This window comes from Staurois parvus, unplaced genomic scaffold, assembly GCF_062004578.1.
Source record: "Staurois parvus isolate SC_StPar_1 unplaced genomic scaffold, SC_StPar_1.0 ptg000258l, whole genome shotgun sequence".
Taxonomy (NCBI): domain Eukaryota; kingdom Metazoa; phylum Chordata; class Amphibia; order Anura; family Ranidae; genus Staurois; species Staurois parvus.
This window is the reverse complement of record NW_028318054.1, coordinates 8367330-8382735: the sequence shown is the minus strand read 5'-3', so window position 1 is coordinate 8382735 and position 15406 is coordinate 8367330. Positions and strand designations below refer to the sequence as shown.

The 15406-nt window shown below is 42.8% G+C and overlaps 1 pseudogene; it reads right to left on the bottom strand.

Annotated features, from left to right (window-relative positions):
* The window catches only part of LOC149459476 (uncharacterized), a 108746-nt pseudogene extending 93720 nt beyond the window's left edge, over nucleotides 1–15026 (bottom strand).
* Between the last annotated feature and the right edge of the window lie 380 nt (nucleotides 15027–15406).

The following is a 15406-nucleotide window of genomic DNA, read 5'->3' as shown; positions in this document are numbered from 1 at the left end:
CCCCCGTACCGACTCCTCATGCTGCTGCCAGGTCCAGAGTGTCTCATGGGTCCCTGTACGGCCTCCCATTGCTGCTGTCTCCATCGCCACACTCTGCCATGTGCCACTTTCAGGTCTCCTCACACTGCTGGTGGGTTCCATTTTGTCATAGGGTGCTGGCAGATTACGGGCCTCCCATTGCTGCTGCCAGGCCCCTAATCTGCCATGGGCCCCCGTACTGCCTCCTCATGCTGCTGCCAGGTCCAGAGTGTCTCATGGGTCCCTGTACGGCCTCCCATTGCTGCTGTCTCCATCGCCACACTCTGCCATGTGCCACTTTCAGGTCTCCTCACACTGCTGGTGGGTTCCATTTTGTCATAGGGTGCTGGCAGATTACGGGCCTCCCATTGCTGCTGCCAGGCCCGTAATCTGCCATGGGCCCCCGTACCGCCTCCTCATGCTGCTGCCAGGTCCAGAGTGTCTCATGGGTCCCTGTACGGCCTCCCATTGCTGCTGTCTCCATCGCCACACTCTGCCATGTGCCACTTTCAGGTCTCCTCACACTGCTGGTGGGTTCCATTTTGTCATAGGGTGCTGGTAGATTACGGGCCTCCCATTGCTGCTGCCAGGCCCATAATTGCCATGGGCCCCCGTACCGACTCCTCATGCTGCTGCCAGGCCCGTAATCTGTCATGGGCCCCTGTACCGCCTCCTCATGCTGCTGCCAGGTCCAGAGTGTCTCATGGGTCCCTGTACGGCCTCCCATTGCTGCTGTCTCCATCGCCACACTCTGCCATGTGCACCTTTCAGGTCTCCTCACACTGCTGGTGGGTTCCATTTTGTCATAGGGTGCTGGCAGATTACGGGCCTCCCATTGCTGCTGCCAGGCCCGTAATCTGCCATGGGCCCCCGTACCGCCTCCTCATGCTGCTGCCAGGTCCAGAGTGTCTCATGGGTCCCTGTACGGCCTCCCATTGCTGCTGTCTCCATCGCCACACTCTGCCATGTGCCACTTTCAGGTCTCCTCACACTGCTGGTGGGTTCCATTTTGTCATAGGGTGCTGGCAGATTACGGTCCTCCCATTGCTGCTGCCAGGCCCGTAATCTGCCATGGGCCCCCGTACCGACTCCTCATGCTGCTGCCAGGCCCGTAATCTGCCATGGGCCCCCGTACCGACTCCTCATGCTGCTGCCAGGCCCGTAATCTGTCACGGGCCCCTGTACCGCCTCCTCATGCTGCTGCCAGGTCCAGAGTGTCTCATGGGTCCCTGTACGGCCTCCCATTGCTGCTGTCTCCATCGCCACACTCTGCCATGTGCCACTTTCAGGTCTCCTCACACTGCTGGTGGGTTCCATTTTGTCATAGGGTGCTGGCAGATTACGGGCCTCCCATTGCTGCTGCCAGGCCCGTAATCTGCCATGGGCCCCCGTACCGACTCTTCATGCTGCTGCCAGGCCCGTAATCTGTCATGGGTCCCTGTACGGCCTCCCATTGCTGCTGTCTCCATCGCCACACTCCGCCATGTGCCACTTTCAGGTCTCCTCACACTGCTGGTGGGTTCCATTTTGTCATAGGGTGCTGGCAGATTACGGGCCTCCCATTGCTGCTGCCAGGCCCGTAATCTGCCATGGGCCCCTGTACCAACTCCTCATGCTGCTGCCAGGCCCGTAATCTGTCATGGGCCCCTGTACCGCCTCCTCATGCTGCTGCCAGGTCCAGAGTGTCTCATGGGTCCCTGTACGGCCTCCCATTGCTGCTGTCTCCATCGCCACACTCTGCCATGTGCCACTTTCAGGTCTCCTCACACTGCTGGTGGGTTCCATTTTGTCATAGGGTGCTGGCAGATTACGGGCCTCCCATTGCTGCTGCCAGGCCCGTAATCTGCCATGGGCCCCCGTACCAACTCCTCATGCTGCTGCCAGGCCCGTAATCTGTCATGGGCCCCTGTACCGCCTCCTCATGCTGCTGCCAGGTCCAGAGTGTCTCATGGGTCCCTGTACGGCCTCCCATTGCTGCTGTCTCCATCGCCACACTCTGCCATGTGCCACTTTCAGGTCTCCTCACACTGCTGGTGGGTTCCATTTTGTCATAGGGTGCTGGCAGATTACGGGCCTCCCATTGCTGCTGCCAGGCCCGTAATCTGTCATGGGCCCCTGTACCGCCTCCTCATGCTGCTGCCAGGCCCGTAATCTGTCATGGGTCCCTGTACGGCCTCCCATTGCTGCTGTCTCCATCGCCACACTCTGCCATGTGCCACTTTCAGGTCTCCTCACACTGCTGGTGGGTTCCATTTTGTCATAGGGTGCTGGCAGATTACGGGCCTCCCATTGCTGCTGCCAGGCCCGTAATCTGCCATGGGCCCCTGTACCGCCTCCTCATGCTGCTGCCAGGCCCGTAATCTGTCATGGGCCCCTGTACCGCCTCCTCATGCTGCTGCCAGGTCCAGAGTGTATCATGGGTCCCTGTACGGCCTCCCATTGCTGCTGTCTCCATCGCCACACTCTGCCATGTGCCACTTTCAGGTCTCCTCACACTGCTGGTGGGTTCCATTTTGTCATAGGGTGCTGGCAGATTACGGGCCTCCCATTGCTGCTGCCAGGCCCGTAATCTGTCATGGGCCCCTGTACCGCCTCCTCATGCTGCTGCCAGGCCCGTAATCTGTCATGGGTCCCTGTACGGCCTCCCATTGCTGCTGTCTCCATCGCCACACTCTGCCATGTGCCACTTTCAGGTCTCCTCACACTGCTGGTGGGTTCCATTTTGTCATAGGGTGCTGGCAGATTACGGGCCTCCCATTGCTGCTGCCAGGCCCGTAATCTGTCATGTGCCCCTGTACCGCCTCCTCATGCTGCTGCCAGGCCCGTAATCTGTCATGGGTCCCTGTACGGCCTCCCATTGCTGCTGTCTCCATCGCCACACTCTGCCATGTGCCACTTACAGGTCTCCTCACACTGCTGGTGGGTTCCATTTTGTCATAGGGTGCTGGCAGATTACGGGCCTCCCATTGCTGCTGCCAGGCCCGTAATCTGCCATTGGCCCCCGTACCGACTCCTCATGCTGCTGCCAGGCCCGTAATCTGTCATGGGCCCCTGTACCGCCTCCTCATGCTGCTGCCAGGTCCAGAGTGTCTCATGGGTCCCTGTACGGCCTCCCATTGCTGCTGTCTCCATCGCCACACTCTGCCATGTGCCACTTTCAGGTCTCCTCACACTGCTGGTGGGTTCCATTTTGTCATAGGGTGCTGTATGGCCTCCCATTGCTGTTGCCTCCACCGCCACACTGTGGCTCCACACTCTGGTTTTGGCCCCGTGACTGCCCAAATGAGTGAAGTGTGCGGTGATTCTAAGATCGACGGCAGTCATCTGCATGTCATACTGACTGACAGTATTATTTCTCTTCCCCAGCAGACTCCAAGGGCATTTAAATTAAAGGTACAGTGTTCTGCACTAATATAAAGGCTCTCTGAAGCCTAGAAACACCCTTTTTATAAGTTAAATTCGCAGCGAATATATTCGACTCGAATCGAATTTATTCAGCGAATTCACTGAATCAGCCGAATCGAATTTTTGAATACTTCGCTCATCTCTATTAGTAATATGGGCACAATGACTGTGGTATATGTGTGCAGTGTATACTGCAGGCACATATTCTGTTTAATCCCCCTTTAAGACCCTTCCACTCGCCATGCCCAGTTTTAGCTGCGGTGCACATTTCTAGGTCTTTCATATTCTTAGTCATGCTCACATTTTTGTTTTGATTGAAGGGGGCCTTTCATGGTTTCTTGCACTGGGGCCCTGCCCCATGTCTTTCCAGCTCCCTCCTCCACCCCCACTGCTCCTAACCCACACAAGCTTCCATCCTTCCCAACATTGTCCTCAACTCTTAAAGCCTCCTACTGTTATCTACTGCTGCAAATTAATAATTGGCTGACCTTACATTCCTTTAATATGTCCACAACCATCAATAAATAGCCTACCCTCATGCGTATCCTCTACCACCCCAATTTAACACTACAGAGGTCCCTTCCAACCATCCAGCAATCTTCCAATGAATCTCACATCCCCCTTTTCTCCCCCCTGCAATCACAGCTTTTTCCAATCAAACCACCTCAGCCCTTCCACCCCAAAGCCCCTAACCCACCCCACCCCACCCTCAACTGCCCAGTCCTCACTCACCCCAGCCTCACCCAACTTCCTAACTCCCACCTTCCACTTCCCAAACCACCCCAATACCTACTCCTCCTGGGTGATAGGTATTGGTAATTGGTATCAGCAAGTACTTAAAAAAAAGTATTAGTACTCATACTCTGTCTTTAAAAAATGGTATTGGCGCATCCCTACTATCAGCATATTGGGATTATGAAGTATTCTACAACAATTTATGCATATAAAGACTCAAGTTTAAATTGTTAGGGAATAGCCTTATTAGACAAAGTGCTCCTTAAGCTTATCAATGGTGTATTTAGTGAAAATAATGTAAGGAGATTGAGGGTCAATTCACACAAGATGCAGAGAGACTGCTTTGGGTGCCTATTCTATTGCAGTCCAACTACATGGACAAGGTAAAATGCCTTGTCTCTTATGTGCCCAGTTTGCACCACTGCATTGCGGTGGTGTGTAGACAAGGTGCTCTGAGAAAAAATACTGCATGCAATACTTTTTATAAGCACAGCATAGCAAGAGGCAATCCATTTGCTCACATTGTTTGGCCAGCAATCAAACTTTATGAGATGTCTATGTGACGCCCGGTGATTGCCAAGCATCTCCGATGGGGAGGATAACTGTATGTAAACAATACAGTTCTCCTCTCTGTCAGCCCGTACACACTGCTTTGGATGGCTGTGCACAGCCATCCAAAGCAGTGTGATTACAGTGAAGCACACACACAGAGATTACTATGAAACAGCACACAGCACAGAGTTAACCCTTTGATCGCCCCTCATGTTAACCCCTTCCTGCCCAGTGTTATTAGTACAGTGTCAGTGCTTTTTTTTTAACACTGATCACTGTATTGGTGTCACTGGGGATGTCAGTGACACCAAGTCGCAGTCCTGCTATAAGTCGCTGATCGCCGCCATTACTAGTAAAAAAAAAATAAATGTAAGTATTTATGCCACCATTTGTAAATACTATAACTTTCACATAAACCAATTAATTTACACGTATTGGGATTTTTTTTAGCAAAGACATTTAGCAGAATACATATTGGTCTAAATATATGACGAAATTTGATTTTACATTTTTTTTTACTGGACATGTTTAATAGCAAAAAGTCAAAAACATGTACAAATAACTCCTCAAATTCCTGTGTATACCAGCAGGGGTGGACTGACAACTCATGGGGATCATGGGGCCCCTGTGTCCTCGCCCACACTCAAACCACACCCGAAAGAGCCTATGAAAAGGTACCAGGGGCATCTCATGGGGCCCCCTACTGACCCCGGGCCCTCGGGCAGTGCCCGAGTTCCCAAATGGTCAGTCCGCCCCTGTATACCAGTGCTGCTGACACTTACATGCATTTCCACACACAAATGATATGTGATAAAATAGTGCCGTGCATATACTGTATCTCTATAACCTCATAAATGAATTAAAGCAGCCAAACCATGTGATTATGCAACAATGGTGAATACACTGAACACAACTTAAAAGTCCATAATGTGTGCTTGATCCGTGCCTTTATAATCTGTTCCCAAACAGGTGCTCTTTATTGCTTATATCCACATATATTCCTATAGGTACTCCTCCACCAGAGATATACATATATACTCTCACCTCCTTTCATGACCCAAATTGGATAGGTCAAATACCTCCTTTCCCTTTTAACCCAGGTAGGTATACTGCATAGTTGACTCCACTTTCCTCTTCACTCTGCTGCAAATGGTCTCATCTCCTCTTTATCCCACAAATCCTCTGCATATGTAAACAGAAACGCTTGTCATAGTGTATTATATAAATATAGCTTGATTTATTAAAAAAAACAAAGTGCACTCAGCAGTTCGAGGAAATCACATGATGTGATGTAATGAGTAGAGCAGGCCAATGACGACAAGCTGCTAAACAGGAAGTTTACGAGCCGCCATCTTGGAAATTCTTGAACACATTGAAAATACATTATAACAAGGTTTTTTTTACTGTGGTGTCCAAGCAGGACACTTTTAAATGTGAGTGCACTTTGTTTTTTTTAATAAATCACGCTATATTTATATACTACACTATAGCAAGCGTTTCTGTTTACATATGCAGAGGATTTGTGGGATAAAGAGGAGATGAGACCGTTTGCAAGCAGAGTGAGGAGGAAAGTGGAGTAATCTATACAGTATACCTACCCGGGTTAAAAGGGAAAGGCGTTATTTGACCTATGCAATTTGGGTCATAAAAGGAGGTGAGAGTATATATGTATGTCTCTGGTGGAGGAGCACCTATAGGAATATATGTGGATATAAGCAATAAAGAGCACCTGTTTTGGAACAAATTATAAATGCATGGATCAAGCACACAGTATGGACTTTTAAGTTGTATTCAATGTATTCACCATTGTTGCAAAATCACATGCTTTGGATGCTTTAATTCATGTTTGAGGTTATAGAGATATATGCGCGGCACTATTGTATGACATAAAAAGTAAAAAACTTAGTTTTTTTTTCTCAAAATTGTGTGTATATTTTTATTTATAGCGCAAAAAATAAAAAACACACAGGCAATCAAATACCACTGAAAGAAAGCTCAATTCATGGGAAAATAGGATGTAAATTTCATTTGGGTGCAGCGTTGCATGACCGCGCAATTGTCAGTTAAAGTAATGCAGCATGGTAACACAAAAAATGGCCTGGTCAGGAAGGGGGGTAAATCCTCAGGAGGGCAAAAAGTAACAGTGTGATCCACTGAGCTCCGTGCATCTTTACTATGAACCAGCTCTGAATAGTTTGTTGCTGGCCCAAACAAGCTATATCTTTTAGTATGTGATGTGACTACTGCGAGCACTGTATAAACATTGTACAGTTGTGCTCCAAAGTTTGCATAACCTTGGAGAATTGGTAATATACAGTATGTACCATTTTTAAAGAAAACACGAGTGAGCAGGCAAAACACATTTCTTTTATTTCTTATGGGACTCATATTAAACTGTAGGTCATAACAGAATAGCACAATCATAAAACAAAACATGGCGACAAGTAAACATATGAAATGAGCCCTGTTCAAAAGTCTGCATACCCTTAGTTCTTAATACTGTGTATTGCCCCCTTTAGCATCAATGACAGTGTGCTGTCTTTTGTAAAACTTGCGCTTAGGGTCATTGTGCTGGAAAGTCCAAGAACGTCCCATGTGCAGAATGCAAATTGTCTGCCAGTATTTTCTGATAACATGCTGCATGCATCTTGCCATTAATTTTCACAAGATTCCACGTGCTTTTAGAGCTTACACTCCCCAAAACATCAGTGAGCCACCACCATGCTTCACAGTAGGGATGGTATTCTTGTTGCTATAGACCCTGTTGACCACATTCAAAACATGACGCCTTTTTTGGTCTTGTCGCTCCAGATTACATTGTGCCAGAAGCTGTGTAGTGTGTCAAGGTGTTCTCTGGCATATTGTAACCGGGCTTTTTTGTGGCATTGGTGCAGTAAAGGCTTCTTTGTGGCAACTAGACCATGAAGTTCATCTTTGTTCAAGTATCGTCGTATTGTGCTCCTTGAAACAACCACACCATCTTTTCCAGAGCAGCCTGTATTTACCTGTGGGTTTTTCTTCGTATCCCGAACAATGTTCTGGCAGTTGTGGATGCAATTTTTCTTGGTCCACCTGACCTTGGCTTGGTATCAAGAGATCCCTGAATTCTCCACTTTTTAATAGATGATTGAACAGTACTGACTCGCATATTCAAGGCTTTGGATTTTTTTTATATCCTTTTCCAGCTTTAAACAATTCCATTAACTAGTTACACAGGTCTTTTCACAGTTCTTTTCTGCTTCCCATGGCCCAGTATCTAGCCTGCTCAGTGCACTCACGTGGGAACTAACAAACTCGCTGACTATTTATACACAGTCACTAATCACTAATTACAAGTTAAAAAGCCACAGATGTGGAAAATTAACTTTTAATTGCCATTTTAACCTGTGTTTGTTACTTTGTGTGCCTGTACCAAGGCCAGATATACAGGGTATGTAAACTTTTGATCATGGCCATTTGGGAGATTTCTGTTATCATTACAAAAGTACCATTCAAACTATTTTCAGTGCATTTTCAAAAGTAGTGCATGCACTTTTGGTGCGGTGTGATTTTAGCCCATTCAAAATGAATGGGGCTGAAATCGCATTGCACAGAACTGCAGAAGAATTGTACAGGAAAGGCACAGCATGTGAATGGACCCTAATAGTGTTCAGGGCACATTTATCCTTTTTGCTTGGTGTACTGGACAGGAAAAAGTAGTTTTATGTATAAAACAGGCAAAATATAAGTGAGATTATACAAATGAGAGTTATCATTTTGATATACCTAGGGCAGCATAATGTTTTTATTATGGCCCTAATAACAAATAATATGACCCTAATAATTGAATATATAATAGAGAAATAATATATAAATATATCAAATATACATGAAGGTAACATTTAATTTTGATTACTTATAATGCCTACTAACTGAAAAAATGTGATAGATTAAAAGGAGTACATCCAAATACAACACTTCTTAAAGCAGTATTAAACCCAAAACTAGAAATGTAATATACTGCAGCTTACCAAATATTAAATATAGTGGCTGCATTAGTTTTCTTTTTTTTAAGGCTTTTTCCTCTGTTTCCACCTGGTGATCTGGCCAGTAACACACTCTGGATGAAGGAGCACAGGGGGCACCTTTGGACTGCAGCATTGTCAGACTGGGGGGAGAGGAGTGTTAAACTAGCAGATTTAGATGTACCAACAAATTGATGCCAAACTTCAGTTCACACTTTATAAGCAGTTACAGCAAACAGTTTTATTCCTTTTGGGGTAAAGGTTTTATATAAATAAATAAAAGCTTATCACTGTAAGCACCCTTGCCAGTGGTAAATGGTCCGTCTCGTCCCTGTAACTGCAAGAGAGCTTGTTATTTTGAAAAACATCTACTGGCCAGATGACCAGATGATAATAGAAAGACTAAAAAAAAAAAGTGAATACAGCCATCACATCTAAGAATTGATAAGCTGTAATATAAAAAATGTTTGCTTTTGGGTTTAATACTGCTTTAAGATATTAAATGCTATTAGATATTAAATATTAAATGTAGAAACACACATACTGTCATAGTTCTGTCTATAAGGGCTCATTACATTACATCGAGGAGCTGACATATCTCGTGCTGTAGGAGTTAAGAAATCAGATGAACTATCACAATGTTCATGATACCCTTGTTCCATTACCAAGAAACAGAACATTTAGAATCATTCATCCCTCATAAACAGGAGAGTTATAACATGTCAAGCAAAGCAGACATACGCTTTTAGTAGTCATGAAAAATGCATCTGTTTGCAAATCAACAGCTCTACAAATTCCAATTTCAGATGCCTTCCGAGTGCAGGATTACATTTAGAAAACCTGAAATCAGCAATGTAATTTCTTTTTTTTTCCTTTCATTGCATTGGAGCAAATAATGAATTCCATTTAACATATTTATTATTATAAATCATTTTTGCTGCTACAACCCAAATGACTTAGCTGAGAAAATGGAGATGCTGAAAAGAAATGTAATTTCTACTAAATATTTAAAGGGTCACTCAAAACTGAAACAATCCAAAAGTGTAAGGGAGTCTTCTTCATATTCGTTACCTAACCTGGGTTAAACTGGCACACAAGAACAGAGAGCTCACTCTTGGTGAACTCTCTGGAAAATATTAGAGGCCAACAGATGTCTAAATGCACTCCTTCAGCACATGTTGAACTACTGTTCAAACGTTATGCATTCAAATATACTAAAAAGTGTAAGCCTATATAACTGCAAATAGGCTATTCTTTCCATAAACAATAAACTATGAACAAACTACCAGGTCACTGGTCCCTGGTAAAATTAAATTAGTACTTCATTAAAAATTAGTAACTGAATTTTTTTTAAATTAAGAGTATGTATACCTAGATATAAAAACTTTCCAGAGATTTTGAAGCCATGGGGAAAAAACCATAACTTGTTTTTTCCAGAAAAAATGGAAATTATCGAAAAATTAAATAAAAAATTCAGTGTGAAATAGTTTTACAAATTGAAAGTAATTTTGTTACACTGGGAAGGTGAAATGCAGCATATATGAATGTATTGTGCTTGAAATAAAAGTACAGATTTTTCAGTAAATAAACTAAACTTGCTTTTTAAAATTGTATTTTTTGATTACAAATGGAATAACAAGGGCTGTATACGTTAAGAACATTTCATCTATACGTGAGAACCACCCCCCTTTCCCATAATAATTTAAAAGCTTCCTGCCATTATGCATTTTCAGTAATTGACAATTCTGATCCAGGCACATATATTGCTCTATGAAGAGCTTGAATGTTCTCCTGATTTTCAGGTGTCATTTATAAATGAAGGAATTGTATATTTTTGGAAGGCCATGGTTTGCAACGCTTCCTTTTTTGAAGATGCTGCTGGAGAAGAAACAATTTGTGATGATCTAGAAGCAGCAGAAAGTGTGCTTTTGGAATAAGAACCCTGAAAGGAAATGTTACTTGTGCTTTCATTCTGGTTCTCATCATTTCATTCCATAAAGTATTTTTAATGTCTTTAGGGCACCTCTAGCATGCAAGGATGTGTTTTATCATCCTTGTAGCATTTGGAAAAGAATATTTCTTCTTACAATATTTGCAAATTGCAGCATTGCTCTCAGCAGAAATTGCACTTTGGAAATGTTCCCAAACTCTAGATGTTGGTCTGACCATTTTACTGAGAGGAGGAAAAGAAAAAAACTATTTACTGAACAGACTATAGGGACACATTATGCTGTGATGGTGAAAAACATTAATAGGAATCATTTAAAGGTTATAAAATAAACTCATTTGTCAGACAAATTTACCCTCTTACCTATCAATTAAGGTTTGAGAGGACCAACAATCACTCAACTGTAGGAGGTACGAGATGGAGTCCACAAGCAAATTAAGCTGGATTCTTTTTCCTGCAGTGCCCCCTAGTAGAAATGCATATTTCTCTTGTCTGAGAACTGCATTGAGAAGTGCAGTGTTACTTGAATTATATTCCAGAATTTGCTTGTCTTCAGCTGAAAGAACATGCAATAATGTAAGACTTTACAAAAAGTCTCAGAAATCTTTAAGGTCTCCATGTTATATATTTTGATTACCATGTCATAGATATATTATATATTATTGTAGAAAAACAATAACAATAAGGTGAGCTTAATATGAACAAATTCTTTCCCCCTCTAACCCATCCTGCAAGGCTTTTTGTTTTTTCTTGCCTGCGGAAGCAAGACATACTTGACTAACCTAAATCCGCCCTCTCAAGTCCCTCACCATTATTCTGAAGAGGGCCTTTAAACATGGCTTGCAAAAACTGAGGAATGGAGTATCCAATGCTGAGCAGAGGATCAGTGACAATGAGGGCATTGTTAACCAGGACCTCTCCAGCCTGTCTCGCCAAGATAAATCCCACCTGATCAATATGTGTGATTTTGGGAAGCAAAGGAGCCAAACGATTAGCTAAAAGTTTCGTAAAAAATTTATAATCCGTGTTTAATAATGCTATAAGCCTGTAGTTAGCTGGGGGTCGTTAGGTTTTTGCCTGGTTTGGGAATTACTGTCATGATAATGTTGAAATTGCGAATGAGGTTCTTCTCTGCACAGCAGAGTGGAGTAAAATTCCAATAAGGCAGGGCCTATATCTGCGATAAATTGCTTGTAATATGTGTAGGAAAACCCATCTGGGCCCAACGCTTTGTGCGACGGTAGCTCTTCAACAACAGCACACAGTTCTTCTATAGTAAAATTAATCTATCCTCCCTTTTCAGTTTAGGGAGATGAAGGGCTGAAAAAAAAGCATTGAAGGAATCTCTATGGGGGTGTATGTCTGGTGATAATAGTTGTAAAGCTTACGTTAGAAGTCTCCAAACACCTGGGTTGTCTGTTGGGGGCAAAACATAGGGGTGCCATCCGCCTGAAACACAAATTCAGGAGCGGAAGTAGTTGAAGGTGCTTTTAATTTATTAACCAACATCCTATGAAGTTTATTAGCGTATTGATACAACTTCTGTTTCATCCATAACAGCTTCTTTGCTGTAGAACTGCCCTCAAGTGTCTTAAGTTTATCTTTAAGTTGTACCATGAAGCAAAGTTTAGGTAGAGAGGGCAAATTGATTAGTTTTTTTTCTGCTTGTGATAATTGGTTTCAAAAGGTCAGTTTTATGATGAAGCAGGGACTTATTAAGATGTGAGCTCTCCATTATAAAATGACCTCTAATAAACGCTTTGTGGGCTTCCCACGGAGTTGAGGACACTGACACAGATCCAGTATTGAGTTTAAAAAATTCACGCAATGCTTTCGAAATAGAAGTGTTGACATCTGATTGATGTAGACGTGTGTCATTCATTTGTAGCATATGCCATTATATACGGATATTGGCCAAAACAATGGCTTTTGACATTTTTGAATTTTTTGTAATGATAATCTAATGGTAAGATAATATAGCGTCCCCTCTTGTTTCATATTGCAGCCTACATACGATTGTCAGAGGGGCTTATTTCCTTTTCTGCTCTGTGTGGCCCAGTGTCTGGTTTGGTCTCTCCCTTCTTCCCCATCCTGTGTGGGGGGGGGGAGGTGGATATATGGGTGTATGATGTGGCATCTATCTCTGGCGGCAGACATCAGTGTTTATTATTGTCTCTGAACTAATAAGAACTTTGTGATCTAATTGAATATTGTGGTAAGAGTTTCAACAATAATATTCTTATAATGTGTGTTAATGTTTATAATATTGCTGTGTATACATATATATATTGTGTATTATATTGCATATTTAGTGGTCAGATTGTTTGCCCATTGTTTTAATGGATGTCAATAAATACAACTATTTTTTAGCTTATTTTTGTTTTGTTCTTTAGCACAGTGCCTTAAAAGTCCCTATTTTTGGAGTTTCCCCCATGTTTGCATTTTGTGTTTCTCATAAATCCATAATGACAAAATCAATCTGACCTGCTTGGTGTAGGTTTTGCACCCTTTGTCGCCATCTTGGATTTGTTCGCCGGCACACTTTCCCAACTTGTCTTGTGGTCTTGTTTGTGTTCTGGTTAATTTTGAACATGGTGAGCTAGCGAGGGTCTGGAGGGTTCAGATGAGCAGATATGTATTGAACTGAAATGTCAGGATATTTTCAGAGGATTTGATGGAAGAGACAGACATCACATCTTGGAAGATGGCCAGACCCGCACTCTGCAATTTTTAGTTGGTAAAAAAGAGCAAAAAAAACTTTAAAAAAATTTAAAGGCAGTTAATAGGGACATGTATTTAGCTGTCATTTCTTGTAATACCACTACAACCACCAATGTAGGGGCCTTGGCCCCTTGGCTTGTTTGCGTGGCTGTTTATGGAGTGACTTACAGGAAAGTGGGTTTGATCTGATTCTTAGGTCTGAATTCCATGACAATTTATATATAGAGAAAAAATACCTGGGGTCTTATTCCATCTTTGTATATACTTGCATTATTACTGGTGAATCATACCAACCTTCATCTTTGCACACAAGCCCTGATGTTTTTCCCTTTAGTGTACCATTGGCACTCTTGGGGCATTTAATGGTGACAGTTTCCAGCATAGTTATGCTTCTGTATTGTATGTATGTATATATATTTTTAATTAAAAAGGTAGCTGGGCTTATGAGATTTGCCCAAGAGTAGTGCATAGATTATTTAGATCATATTATTTAATTGAATTAGTTGTATATGTGTTGTTGTATAATAATTTTTGTTTCATGTAGGATCATACAGAAGCATCTTGAAACCTTCTATGTTTTATTTAATTTCTCTCTACAGTATATATAAATACATGGACTTGAGGGTGCGACATGTCTTTTAGAAGAGTGTAACACAGTATTTAGGATTAATTTAACTCCCTGTTTATTGCTGGCTGTTCTTTCGAATGTTATCATTTAATCTATTTGCAATGTAAAATGTTATGATTTTAACATACATTTGTTTGGGTACCCTAAAAGTCTGTTGGGTCTGTGTTTTTTTCAATATTTTGATCTAATGTGTTAAAACAGGACACAATTAATAAGTATAGAGAACATAATAAAATCCTATGGATTATTTGTAAAGTGTTCCTAGGATCAGTTATATTTTTTCTTTCCAAATGCATGCATGCTAATTAATATGTAAGTGTAATACTTTACCAGCATTTACTACCTAAAAGCAGAAACAGAACACACTGGGTAGTGCAGATAAAACCACTTTGATAAATAATAAAGGATACAATATAATGAATTGACTTGATCAGGGATGTTACCTTGTGCATGATGAATAAGGGGCATGCACAAACATGTCAGTAGAGTGGAGGGGCTGCATCACCAAGGTTACAATTTTGGTCCCCTTTCTGCATCAGCTTGGGTTGCCTTTGTAATGTCCTTACTTTTGGTTCTCTCAGTGTCCACCTCAGAGTATCCATCTTAGTTTACATCCTCTCCTACTGCCAGCAACCTAATGAGAGTTCTTAATCATCTGTTGGTGTGACCTGACATTCCCCTGAATGGTTGGTCATGGTGATAGGCCCTGATGAAGTCACTTCATTGTAAGTGCAATGTTATCCTTTTTATTCACTAAAGCTACACTAGAATTAGGGCCAGTGTGGATTGTAGTAACAGAAATCAGAGATTCCTGTTGCAGCTCTCAGCGGCTAGGTGTGGCCACTGGCCTCATTCTTTATAATGACAGGTTGCAGGGGGCCACAGGTTTTCACAGCTGTCTGCACACCAACAATTACCTGTGGTGATCATTTCTGGATGCACCTTGTGTACGTTCAGCAGCAATCACCGCAGGTATTGCCTGGCTTTGTGGAAAGCTGCGAATACCAGTGGTCATGGTCAACCTGTTGCTATAGTGAATGGGGTCAGCGACTGCACCTAGCTGTCATTAGAGTTTACAACAGTCCTAATTGCCAGTGTGAATGTAGCCCAAAGTGATCTTACCTTCACTATCCAATGTGCTCTGTTCTGTCTTCTTTTATTTTTGCATGTACTTGTATATTTGGCCTTTGGAGATACATAGAGAGACTGCAATGATATACAGAGCTGCCTTGGTACCAGTGAAGCATGATGCATTTGAAGATTTGGTATTTATTGCCTCTTACAGGGGTCACAGTAGTCACATAGACAATGTCTTTATCTGCTTTTCCCTCCCAAAGTAAAAGGCCATCTTTGTTCAGGCAACATCCAGGGTCAACATCTACTTCCTGGGCTAAG